Consider the following 14,441-nt stretch of genomic DNA (forward strand, 5'->3'; position numbering starts at 1 on the left):
TAGAAGCACTATTGTCGAGGTTACGGTTGATGTTGTGAGGCTTTGCGGTGGAGGGATGGGCTGTTGGTGGAGCGTGTGATGGTGAGTGTTGAGCCGAGACCATCGTTAGGGAAGGCATCAATGTCATCGAGTAGAGTAGGTTACTGCTGTGCGGAGGGCAGAGAGGATGTCGTACCAAGGATAGAGATCTCGAGGATGAGATCTGATCGAAGGGAGTCGCTGGTCGATGACGTTGGCGTTCAAGGTGTCGAGGGAAGTCGGCATTGAGGTCCGTAGATCCCCAGGTCGCTGGTTCGAGTCCGGCAGGTCGGTGTCAGAACAGTTGGCATCGTGGTCAAGTCTTGGATGACGACGCAAGCAGGGGGTTGTGTGGATTTGTAACAAATTTGGAAATAACAAAACTCTTACTAAAAAGACTCATTAAGATTAGGGAAGTAAATCGGTCAAATTTGGAATCAAACCGGATTTGCTTCCTAATCAAATCAGACTCCTAAAACATTACCAATAATAGTAAAAACTAACAAAAACGCTGATGTTTCTCAATCTAGAGGGAATTTGGCCAAAGAGACGGCGGCAAACCGAACTTTCGTGGGTTTGGTTGGACCTGTCTCGAAAAAATACGTAATTTTCATATATAATTCGTTCAATTCCGACTTACGGATTGAAAGATATGACCCGTTTTTCACGGCAAGTTATTTTCCTCAACCAGGTCCGTGTTTGGGCTTGTGTCTGTCCCGCTTCCACATAAACTAGTATTTAGACCCGTGCAAAGCACGGTTTTTAAAAGATTTTCTGTAAATATTGAACATGTTACGAAAATAAAGTATTCTACTTTAGATATGAAGTATAGTGGTGGAAGTGAACCGAATAATTAGAATTCATTCATCTGCGAAATACTAATTAGAATTTTAAAAAAGAAAAGATGAGAAAGAAATAATATCAAGTTTAAATATTAGTCCCTTAAATATTTAATATTTTGAAACTGGTTTCTCAAATCAGTGAAATTGCTATTAGGTGTTCTTATTCCTAAATAATATCAAAATTAGCCCCTTGTTTTATTGAAATTGATAATAGTTTCCCAAAATCTCAGTAGTTTTTTCAAATCAATCCCTCCAATTAAAAGCAGAAGTAGCATTTCGAAGGGTTATTTAAAGCACCTTACGAATTTCAAATCAATCCCTCCAATTAAAAGCAGAAGTAGCATTTCGAAGGGTTATTTAAAGCACCTTACGAAAATTGGTGGCCTAATAACGATTTCAATAATGTGAAGGTTTAATTTTAATAATTGGGGAACCTAATAGCAGTTTTAACAATATAAGGGAATAATTCACAAAAAAGAAATATGTAAGGGACTAATATCGAAACTAATAAGTAAAATTGCAATGAAACTCACTCTTCTTTTAACTTTATATTTCTCTTTCTTATTCAAGAATCCATATTTATTCACAAACTTTTCATTAATTCTTTAATTTAATGATTTAATGAAAGTAGTCCCTCAAATCATTGAAATTACTATTAGCTTGCTCAAAACGATGCAAATATCCTCAAACTATAGATAAATGTAATACACATTCCATTATAATTTTGGTACCTTAAATTAAAAACTCAGTGAGCTTTGTCAACTTTTGAAATTTACAATTCAAAAGCTATGGTATGAAAATTTACTTGGAATAGACGGAGCCTCTGTGGCTATCTTCTAGAATAGACTTAAGTAAATTGAGTTAAATAGTAATACAGGGGATAAGACTGAGGAGCCTCTGTGGCTTATATTTAGTCTTATTTTTAGTCCTATCATCTGTGGCTTATTTTTAGTCTTATCCCTTTTACTTAGGTAAATTAAGTTAAATGGGTTTTCAGAGGAAATATGCCTCCTTTATCGAAGTAAAAAAGTAATACAGGGTCTTTAAAGGATTCGGTCAGGAGAACCACTCCATTTATTATTGCCACTACTATTGCTATTAATATTATTATCCGTTATAACTAATAAGTCACAGCAAATATGAGATTTAGAAGTCATATACATCCCAAGGGAATAAAGAAACATACATGTCAGATTTGTGTCACAATTGTTTCTGCGGAATAATAATCTGCACTGAGTGTGAATCACTGGTATCTAGGATAGGATGGCTCATTATACATATTGCACAAGACACTCTTCGAACTTTCTGAACTTGTTAAAATAGAGAGTTTTCAGTTTAAAAGTTCAAGGACAGACTAAAAATAAGTTGTTTGAATTTAACAATGAGAATCTTTTTTAATGGATATATATTTAGTATATATACCTTGTCAGGTAAGTAGGAAGGATCACAGGCTACTTTCTTGCAATTACCAGTCTCCCCTCAGATGTTACACTATAAGCCTTTCCGCTTTCGTCAAACTCCACATGTCATCCAAAACAGCAAACAATGGTTGAAACTTCCCCATTGGAAGGTCAAATGATCATCATTTTCGTGGTTCCTTTTAAAAAATTGCCCTTTTCTTTTAATCTCCCTCTTAGCAAATAATTTTCTTACCTTCTATTCTGGTTTGTTAAGCATATAGGTACCACCGTAAACAACACTTAAGCGAGCAAATCCCTGCAAAGGACAAATCAATATCCTAAGATTAGATGAGTTGCAACAAATAAAGCTATCAAAATTATTGATGATGTTGTTAGCCTCTTTGTTTTGATGATGTTTAACAAATAATTTACCACTAATGTTGTTTGTCTAGTATTCATGTTTTCTTATTTATTGTAGACAAACAATATGTTAGAGGATGGATGGATTGCGACATATCGATCATATCAAATGGAGGTTGGCGGGATAGTGGCTGAAGCCTTGCTATTCAAGTTAAAGATCCAATTACAAGCTTCATCCTAGTTTACCAAGTCAAACTTATTGAAGATCAAGATCAAGCTTGGGTAACATTTAGTTTAGGTACTTTAAGCTCAATATTATACACACACATTTTATTGGTTTCCTTGTATATATATATATAGTTATATATATAGACACACATTATAGTTTTGGTTTCTATGTATATATAGTTATATATATACATACATGTTTTGGTTTTATAGCTTTCAAGCTTATATATATGAAACATATGAATATAATTGGAAAATACATATTTGTTTCATGTTTATATGCCTATATATGATTTCATCAATATCAATTTTATTTAGTTTAATGAAATCATGTTTGTTGTTTTGAAAGTTTGCAAAACAAGTATTTTTGTGAAAATATTGTTTTCTTGGTATATGGACTTAACAACAATGATATACATGTTCTATTAAGTCTATATATTCATTTTGTGATGTTTCAAAACATGATCAAGCTAAAATGTCAAAACTCATGTGTTTACATTTTCATGTTTTGAACTATTTTGCAAAATGATGATATTTTACATTTCAGAAGTCCTTTTAGAAAACTAGTTTTTATAGCATATGTATTATCATGCCTACAATCATTTTCCAAAGTTTTATATTTTTTTGAATTTAATTGATATTTTTAAATCCTATTTTATGTTAACATGTACTGTTTAAAACAGGCTGTGTGCATGTCATGAGTCGACTCATGAACAGTGTTGAGTCGACTCATAAATTGTTGTGTAGTTTACATTTTGGTTCTGTAAGGACCATGAAATTTTCGATACTAATTAAAATAATTTTTTGGTATTTTAAAATACTTAATTATTATTTTTAGAAGAGTATTTGTATTTTTCTCGATTTTCTAGAAATTTCTATGATTTAAAGTTTAAGTTTTATAATTATTTAAATAGTTTTGATATTTATAAATTAGTTTAATGCAGTAAAAATTTATAGAATTTATCCGTTAGGTTTTTGATACTATTACATATTATTTTAAATAATATGTTGTAGTAAAAATTTATAGAATTTATCCGTTAGGTTTTTGATACTATTACATATTATTTTAAATAATATGTTGTATTATTCTATTTATTACGTATTATCTTGTATAATACGTTATATTATTATTTACGTTTTATTTGTATAATTTGCTATATTATTTCTATTGTAACATATTATCTATCATATTAGTATAACTTGTACATTTTACTTTGTATATAATTATCGCATAATTATTTGATTTTAAAAATAAGTAAATATATTTTTATTATTAATTATTCTCGTTTAATTTTATAATATGTGAATATTTTGACTATTTCGTATCAACTCTTGTATTAGCACAACATGTACGTTTTTATTTGTAGATAATTATTCTGTAATTAGTTTAATTTTTAAATACCCGTAATTATTTATTTTAATTATTTTTGTTTAAAAACCTAACCCTAATATTATACTATATATATATACATGTAACCCAAACCCTCTCTCATGTTCCAAAAAATCTCAGCCGCCTCTCTCTCCTTCTCTTCTTGTGACGCCCCTGGGTTCACACAAGGCTGCAGTCCAAGGTGAAACCAAGAATGTCAAACCTGCCATGCACCACACCGTGCAATAACATGTTTCACCATCACAATTAACATCTGTCTAGTAGAGTCAACAACTGGTGTGGGTACAAAACAGGCAAAAGATGATACAAGATATATTGATGGAATGATAATAGTCACATAAATATCTCATCATCCAACATACAGAAATACATAGTCAAGATCTGAGTAAATAAACTGGAATACTCTACAAATCTCAAATACAAATGTCTGACAAGAGGAAATAAGTCACACCACCTTTACAACTTCTAGAATAAGACTCTCAAATACCTAAACAAAAATCTACAGTGAAACTCCAAAAGAAAATATATCTAAGTAAACAGCTGAAACTAAAATACCTCGCCATCAACCTGCGACTCTCCGAGCTCCTGGCTCGTTACCTGAAAGGGGGAGGGACAACGAGCGTCAAAGCGCTAGCGAGTAACATCACAACCAACCCCAAGGGAACAGGGCTCGTTGTATAAGAAAATACAGTTATTATATAAGAGATCTAAAATCATTGATCTTACTATAGAGGGTTTTAGTATTTAGAAATTTACAACACGAGCATAGGTACGTCGAGCGAAATAATCCAAACAAGGAAACCCTCATGTATATACCTTATATCTCAAAGTTGTAAATCCCTAAATACCAAACCCAAAGTCCAATACAGAAACAATAATAAAGAGAAAATAATCCGTCTCAGAACATAAACTACTGTGTCCTGTCATAACCAAATAAGTGACATACTCATAGCTTAATAACTGGTCAACAAATGGTTTAAGCGGTAAATATCCAATGCGAGGGCAAAAATGGATTATAGTCCAACACGAGGACTGAGGTGGATTATAGTCCAACACGAGGACTGAGACAATGTAGTTTTTACCTGATATTTGGACCAAATAGTGAATATCGATAAGATATGAGAAAAGAATACATATAGGCCAATCACACACGTCCCTCAGTGCGTGATTCTGAACTTAGTACTCTCAAGTCATCTATCATACACAGATGTATGGCAAAAACTGAAATTTAGTATTTATAATCGAGGCAAAACCCCCGAAAACTTGAAAAACATATAGCAAAACAAATAGTGCATGAAACTGGACGGCGGTCGACCGACCCGGTCGACCGCATACGGACACAAGCCTCACTGTTCAGCAGAGATATACTCGGTCGACCGGGTCGGTCGACCACCAAGACATCGCGGTCGACCACCGTGGTTGACCGCGCAGAGGTCAGGTGTATTCTAACCTTCTACGCGCCCAGCAGTCGACCGATGCGGTCGACCGCGAGACTGACAGAACCCAGATCTGGGTTTTCTGTCCGCTGAAAACTAACAACAGACGATTTTTTAAACAAAACTCAACTTATGAAGTGTCATGAAGCAGTAAATCGCGAATTTAAACCTTTAAAACTTGTCACAAAGATCCCATATACATAATAAACATGATTTACCCATCGTTAGCCAATAAAAACAACGGTTTTTACTGCTTTTTAGATATTTTCAGATCTAGATCTTTAAACAAAAAATCATTGCGGTGAGTTTTTAAAAATAAATAATACCCCAAACTTCATACTTTATGCCATAATGATCTATTAGCTATCCAATAATACGGAATTTGGCTCGATGAAACCCAATAAAACTCAATTCTTGACATGAAAACAAAAGGGGGTGGGGGTTGGCGAGAAGTTACTCGCCTTGGGTGTTGACGAAAGCCCTAGATATGCAGGAGGTTGATTCTCTACACTGCCAATCCAAAATCTCGCTGAAAATTCTCCAGATCTCTCCTAAGCACCAAATCCAGCTAGGGTTTGAGATTTGAGAGATGGGGGCTAGGGTTTTGGAGTTGATGAGTGAAGAGGGCTCACCTGGGTGATGTTGGTTAAATTAGTAACTCCCTAACCTGACCCGAAAACCCAAAAGACCCGAAAAAAACCGCAAAAAACAAAACCTGGAGCTCTCTGACCGCTGTACGGTCGACCGCCCGGTCGACCGCGTCGGTCGACGCGCAGCACAAAAATGCCTGCTGCTGGCATTTCATACGCTGGCCATAACACTTGATTGTCTCTCACTTAAAATCACTTGTTGGTTCTCAAACACAGATAATTACATTCATATGAATATATATGTGTATATATATGATTCCTCACAAGGAAAATATTTTACTTATTAATAATTCACATATATTTATTTAGAAATTTTCGGGGTTTACACTTCTCCTCCTCGTGAATTCCAACCCGTAACCGCTCGCCGTGACCTCTATCCACACCCTGACCTCATCGCCGTCTCCGCCGAGATTCGTCGCCCTCAGGCCTTCGACGCAGTCGCTCCCCATCACCGCTCCAGCTCCCAAACCCGCAACCCACCTCCAACCACCTCTGACCACCGCGCCCAGAAGCTCTACGTACCGCTCTGTCCGACCGGCCAGCGCCGCCGCCCACTCCAAGCCAAACGTTCGACAGCCACCTCCTCTGATCTTCTCCACCACCTTACCCGCTAGCCTCGCCCCACCAGCAGCCGAGCCCTCAGCCGCTGCTCGACCCCTCTCACCGTCCTCCACCCACTCTACGCTTCCCCTCCTCGATGTCGAGATCCGCCTGCCAGGCTAACTAAGCCGCCCCAAGCCAGCTTCGGATCCATCCGCTCCTCTGCCACCTCGGAGCTCCTCCCGCATCATAGCCCAACTCCGACCTGCCTCTTCTTCAACAGCCACGTGAACGCGCACCCTCCACTCGAACCCATTGCCTCACCGTTCGCCACCCTCACCCGCATCACCGCCCCCTCTCGTCGCTCTGCCTCAAACGAACGCCACCCCGTTTGTTCTCTCCCTCTCCTATCACCGCTGCCGACGGACCAGCCGACCCGCACGCGCCCAACCCCTTCGCCGGCCCTGCAGTAGGCCCAACAGCCTACCGAGCGCTGTCCAACTCTGGAGACCCGCAGATTTGAGCTTCGACAGCCGCATGTCCATTCCCTCGTGCCCGAGCTCGACGCCTTCCCCTGTTCGCCGTCGACGTCGACCATCGCTGACGATCGCGTTGCCTCGAGCACCCAACAACGCCTTTGGATCCGTAGTCCACTTGTTCGATACCCGAGGCAAGATCCCGCTCTCCCTGTTTTGTAATTGAATATTTACATTATTATGAATTTATTTGCATAGTTCAATTGTGACGTATTTATCTACGAGGGTTGTTTGGTGAATAATATTAGTTTAAATAATAGATATGTGATAAATAGTGTTTTCAAAATAATTATAATAAGTTAAAAGAATTTAATTTGGTAATGGATTTATTTTAGAGAATTTATAATATTTAAGAAGAATTTGTTTTGAGAAAAAGAATTATTTTAGATTAATAATGAGAAATAATTTTAAAGGAAATTATTCTTGGGATTAATAACTGAGATTTTCATTTTCATTTGCAAAATATCTGTTAATGGTAGTTTCATCTTGCATTGTTAATAGTAGCTTTATTCTCGTAAGTTTCTTGCATGTGATAACGACCCCTGTTCACACTTCATGACATTGACACTTAGCTTAACTGCATTTATTATTCCATATTGAGAATTGTTAGGAGTTTACTATAGTGACCTGTATGACACAGTTAGGATCTAGAATCCCGTGTGTAGTTGACCTGGAATTACGAGAGTTGGGGTGAGAAGTCTTGGTCCATGTGAGCGGTTGTGATTGTTGATGTATATTCCAGTCTCGCGCCGGTGAAGTTTGTGTAGTCACCGGGGTGGATCTGATGAGTTGAGATGTTTGCGTATTTCGGGCTCGCGCTGGTGAAGTTTGTGTAGTCACCGGGGTGGGTCTGAGGAGTTGAGATATTTATGATTGCGGTTGTATTCCAGGCTCGTGCCGGTGAAGTTTGTGTAGTCACCGGGGTGGGTCTGAGAAGTTGGGATATTTGTGATTGTGATCTATTAGTTATCCGATAATATGAGCCAGTGACCTGTTGTAGGATGACTAGTTACATGACCTCGATTCTTGGCTAAGTATGATTCTTGTGAGATGTAGGTCGGTTGTACTTTTTTTCACACATAGATCGGGATTAATATTTAATTATCTATAATTTGAGACATATGGTATATACATGAGGGTTTCCTTGTTTGGATTATTTTGCTCGACGTACTACGTCTCTTATTGTAAATTTTTAAGTATTAATTTTATCTAGTTGTATGACCTTGTGACTTGGATGATTAGTCTGTTCGCTAGCTGCATGATCTCGCTGCATGATCTCGTTACTTGATCGATTTTGGATGCTTTATGTCTATCGTGTTTTAGTAGTGAATTTATATGTTGATTTTGTTGGATTTCCGTTCGTTCTATTTTCTTTGTGGGGTCGGGTCTTGTCGTGTGCCATACACGCTGACGTACACCTGTTTTCTCTGGTATACGTCAGACTTAGAGGAAGAACAGGTCCAGCTGGGAGATCGTCAGGAGCCAGAGGATTCTCAGCATGAGTGCTTTGCAGACGTAGCAGAAGAAGGAGTCAAAGCCTATTCTTTTAGTTTGTTTTGTAGCACCTTTATTTCCTTTTGATCAGTGTATTTTTATATTCTCTAGTATTTCATTCAGATAGTTTTTATATAAGGGCATGTTGACCCGAATATTATATCTCGGATGTTATCCCATTTGTGATATGATATTTTTATTCCGAGTTTATCTATTATATTCTTGCTGATTGTGATCGGGGATCTGTGCCTTTGCATTGTATTTATTTCCAGACGCTTAGCGTATTGGATTGAGAAGAAAAGAAAAAAATAATAGTGTATATTTCTTCTCAATCTAATACGTTACGGGCTTGTTCACGTTCCGATTCCCGGATATTTTGGGAAGCGGGGCATGACAGGTTTTAGTGGTGGCCCATGCAGGTCACGATTCTGATCACGGTCCCGAGTTCCACTAGTAAGAATATAATGGACAATTTAGACACGTATCATGATTTCATCCGTAAGACTATTCTTGAACCCTTATTCTATTTTTTTGATAGATTTCCTTTCGTCCATATCTTATCACTCTTTGATTCTGGAGTTTTCCATGGTTCTTGTCCCATCACTTCACGATTACCCTCTCTTTGTATAACTCCTCTATCCTCGTGCTGATCATTATTTTATATGTTATTATTTTTACGACTATGTTTCCTTGATTTGACTTGTATATCTTTTGATTGTATTGATTTTTGTATCACACATAATATTATGTTGTATGTATTTATTAAAAATATATATTATTACTTATGCATTTTTAATTGTTCAAATCATATCATTAGATTTAACATATACATCACATATCATATCTGATATATAGATTATTTTATTGTGTTTAAATATACAATTACATATCTACATTATGTATGTGTGCGTTTTCTGTCATACTATCTATCATTTACTTATGTTTTAGATTAGTGTATATTGTTCATATTTTTAATGAGTTCATGATTTTAATATTCTACATATACATTATATTCTTATCCTTTACATTTTCAGTATATAGTTTCTTATCAGTAAGTTTTGTCTTGTTACATTATTTTAGTATGTTCGCATTGGTTTTGTTATTTTTAGGAGCCATGTATTTTGATTTTGATATTTAAGTAATTATTCATATTGTTAAGTTTAGAGTTGAGTTACTAATTATATAGTTATTTTGTTACATTAATTATTATTCTTTTATAACTAATATAAAAGATTATTCTAAATAGCATTTGTGGGTATGTATAGTATTTATTCATGGTTGTTTATAGTGTATTTGCATGTTTATTGTTGTTTGCTTCGTTTTAGATATGTATTGTTTTGTCATTGTGACAATATGCATTGTATACGCGTGTTATTTTTTGTATTTATTTTATAGTATTTTTAGATATTTATATCTTTTATTGTGTCATTGTTGTTGTTTATTTTTTTTGTATTTATTTTATAGTATTTTTAGATATTTATATCTTTTATTGTGTCATTGTTGTTGTTTATTCTCTATTCATTATTTTCGTTTACTTGTGTTGTGTTTTACTTTTTATTTTTTTATATACTTATTATTCTTTTCATTATAGTGTATTCACGTAGATTATTATATTTACGATGTTATTTTATTGATTTATAGTTATTCATTATTTCTAGTATCAACTGTGTAACCGTGTTTATCTAAAATATAACAGTGTTTTTATTATATAGAATTATGATCTTCTTATGTTTTTATTTGTTTATATACCTATTTTACCTTTCATAGTTTATGTTTTTATATATTATACATCCTTACCGAGTGGTATGGTTGTGAGTGTCAGTATTGTTAGTAAGTATTTATATTTCAGTGTATTCTATGATTTTTATATGTGTTTTGAGTTTTATACTGTCAATTTGTTCGTTATTTATTTGAACGCATTGAGCCTTTCAATTATGTTCCTTGTCAGATTTGTATTTTTATTATTTTAACTTGTATTGTTTTACATCGTGTTACTCTTCTGTTTTGCTTCTCTTATTTTTGTATTTTTTGTAGATCATATTATATCAATATTATTTTATTCTTATATTTTTCTTTGAATATGAGTTGTTATTTTTAGTGTGAGTGTGTGGTGTTATGGCTTTATAGTTTGTGTACCGGGTTATTAAAGGTTGTTACAATGTGTGTGTTTGTTTAGCTTTGATTTTTGTGTTCTTACATATTGTATTTTAGTTACGCATTTAGTTGTAATATTTTTGTAGTTGGTGTGTCTTATATTTTATGCAGTGTATTCTTACTCATTTTTCTTTCACGTATCAATTTGTGTATTGCTATACTTATTGTGATTCAGTATTTATTATGTTTTTATTATAATTTTGCTTTGTGGTCACGTTATAGTATAGTTATTTTTATTTTGTGTTGTATTTATTTTATTAATTCTACGTAGTGTACATATATTTATACATGTTTGTTGTGTATGTTACCACATAATTTGGGTCACATTTTACTTTTCATGTACGTGTTTGGTTATCATTTCTGTTTGGTTATTATCAAGTTATATGTTTTCTTGTATGTCTTTTTATGTTGTCTTTAATTTTATTAATTTATTAGTTATTTGTGTTATTTGGGTTATATTGTTTATTGGTTAACATAGTTATTTCTTTTACGTTTCATCAGTAGTTTCATAGTTTATTTTAGGATGTGAAATAAGTGTTATAAGTTTATGCAACTTAGTTACAGATTTTGCACATTGTAGATATTTTGTTGTGTTTATTAGTTGTTTTTTCTCTCTATTTTGTTAGGTTGTGTGTATTTTACTTTAATATTGTATTTTATGGTCTATTCATTAATTATTTCAATTACTGTATTTATCAATTTTTTTATATACAAAAAAACACTACATTACTGTTTTAGTTAACTGTTCATGTTCATATTTGATTATTGTTTTGGATATTATTATATGACAGTTCATATGTTGTATTATGTTTATTCTTTATGTAAATTAGGTTTATAGTTTTGTATCATATTTGGTTATTCTAACAGGTATGATGATATAATGGTATTGGTATACTTTGATATTGTGTTTGTTGTGTAAATGTTATGAATACATAATTACATGATTGTTACATATATTTTTATGTCTCTTATCTACGTTCATTATTGATATGTTTTACTTTCTATTATCAGCTATTATATGTATTATTTTTGCTATACAGATTACTATATGATATCGTGCATATCTTATTTTAATTCCGAGGGCACAATTTATTTTAAGGGGGGTAGAATGTAAGGACCATGAAATTTTTGATACTAATTAAAATAATTTTTTGGTATTTTAAAATACTTAATTATTATTTTTAGAAGAGTATTTGTATTTTTCTCGATTTTCTAGAAATTTCTATGATTTAAAGTTCAAGTTTTATAATTACTTAAATTGTTTTGATATTTATAAATTAGTTTAATGTAGTAAAAATTTATAGAATTTATCCGTTAGGTTTTTGATACTATTACATATTATTTTAAATAATATGTTGTATTATTCTATTTATTACGTATTATCATGTATAATACGGTATATTATTATTTACGTTTTATTTGTACAATTTGCTATATTATTTTTATTGTAACATATTATCTGTCATATTAGTATAAATTGTACATTTTACTTTGTATATAATTATCGCATAATTATTTGATTTTAAAAATAAGTAAATATATTTTTATTATTAATTATTCTCGTTAAATTTTACAATATGTGAATATTTCGACTATTTCGTATCAACTATTGTATTAGCACAACATGTACGTTTTTATTTGTAGATAATTATTCTGTAATTAGTTTAATTTTTAAATACCCATAATTATTTATTTTAATTATTTTCATTTTAAACCCTAACCCTAATATTATACTATATATATATACATGTAACCCAAACCCTCTCTCCTGTTCAAAAAATCTCAGCCGCCTCTCTCTCCTCTAAATTCTCCTCCTCTGTGACCTACCCGCCACCACTCGCCGGGACCTCCATCCGAACCACCCCTGACCTCGTCGCCTGTCTCCACCGAGATCGTCGCCTCAGGCTGTTCGACGCATCGCTGCCCCAGATCACCCGCTCCAGCCCCAACCGCAACCCCACCTCAGTACCTCCGACCACCAGCGCCCAGAAGCTCTCCGCACGCTCTATCCGACCGGCCAGGCCGCCGCCACTCCAGGCCAAGACGCGCCGACAGCACCTCCTCTGATCTTCTTCCCACAGCCTTACCGCTAAGGGCCCCCTGCGTCGCACCACCAGCCCACCGCTGCTCGATCCCCTCTCGCCATCCCTCCACCCACTCCACGTCCCCTGCTCGACGCCGAGATCCCCACAGACTAACCGACGCCCAGCCGCTTCGGATCCCATCCGCCTCCTCTGCCACCTCCGAGCTCCTCGCATCGTAGGCCAAGCTCCGACCTGCCTCTTCTTCAAACAGCCAGCGGAACGTCCGACCTCCCACTGGAACCTATTGCCTCGCGTTCGCCCACCTCACCCGCCATCACCGCCCCGTCACGCGCTTCCCCTCGACGAACGCAACCCCGCCCTCTCACCCTCCTATCCGCACGCCCTACCGACGACCAGCCGACCCGCGCGCTGACCCAGCCCTTCGCCGTCCCTGCAGCGCGCCGACAGGCCCTGCGGCTGTCCACAACTCTGGCGACCGCAGATCTGAGCCGACAGCGCGTCCTTCCCTTTCTCGGCGACGCCTTCCCTCGTTCGCCATCGACGTCGACCACCGCTGACGATCGCGTTGCCTCGAGCACCCAACAATGCCTTTGGATCCGTAGTCCACTTGTTCGATACCCGAGGCAAGGTCCCGCTCTCCCTGTTTTGTAATTGACTATTTACATTATTATGAATTTATTTGCATAGTTCAATTGTGACGTATTTATCTATGTGGGTTGTTTGGTGAATAATATTGGTTTAAATAATAGATATGTGATAAATAGTGTTTTCAAAATAATTATAATAAGTTAAAAGAATTTAATTTGTGTGATAAATAGTGTTTTCAAAATAATTATAATAAGTTAAAAGAATTTAATTTGGTAATGGATTTATTTTAGAGAATTTATAATATTTAAGAAGAATTTGTTTTGAGAAAAAGAATTATTTTAGATTAATAATGAGAAATGATTTTAAAGGAAATTATTCTTGGGATTAATAACTGAGATTTCCATTTTCATTTGCAAAATATCTATTAATGGTAGTTTCATCTTGCATTGTTAATAGTAGCTTTATTCTCGTAAGTTTCTTACATGTGATAACGACCCTTGTTCACACTTCATGACATTGACACTTAGCTTAACTGCATTTATTATTCCATATTGAGAATTGTTAGGAGTTTACTATAGTGACATGTATGACACAGTTAGGATCTAGAATCCCGTGTGTAGTTGACCTGGAATTACGAGAGTTGGGGTGAGAAGTCTTGGTCCATGTGAGCGGTTGTGATTGTTGATGTATATTCCAGTCTCGCGCCGGTGAAGTTTGTGTAGTCACCGGGGTGGGTCCGAGGAGTTGTGATATTGTGATT

The 14,441-nt window shown here is 35.2% G+C and overlaps 1 pseudogene; it reads right to left on the bottom strand.

The window, feature by feature from the left end:
- The window catches only part of LOC109833083, a 29,871-nt pseudogene continuing 17,436 nt past the window's right edge, over nucleotides 2,007-14,441 (bottom strand).

This window comes from Asparagus officinalis, chromosome 1, assembly GCF_001876935.1.
Source record: "Asparagus officinalis chromosome 1, Aspof.V1, whole genome shotgun sequence".
NCBI classification, from domain to species: Eukaryota; Viridiplantae; Streptophyta; class Magnoliopsida; order Asparagales; family Asparagaceae; genus Asparagus; species Asparagus officinalis.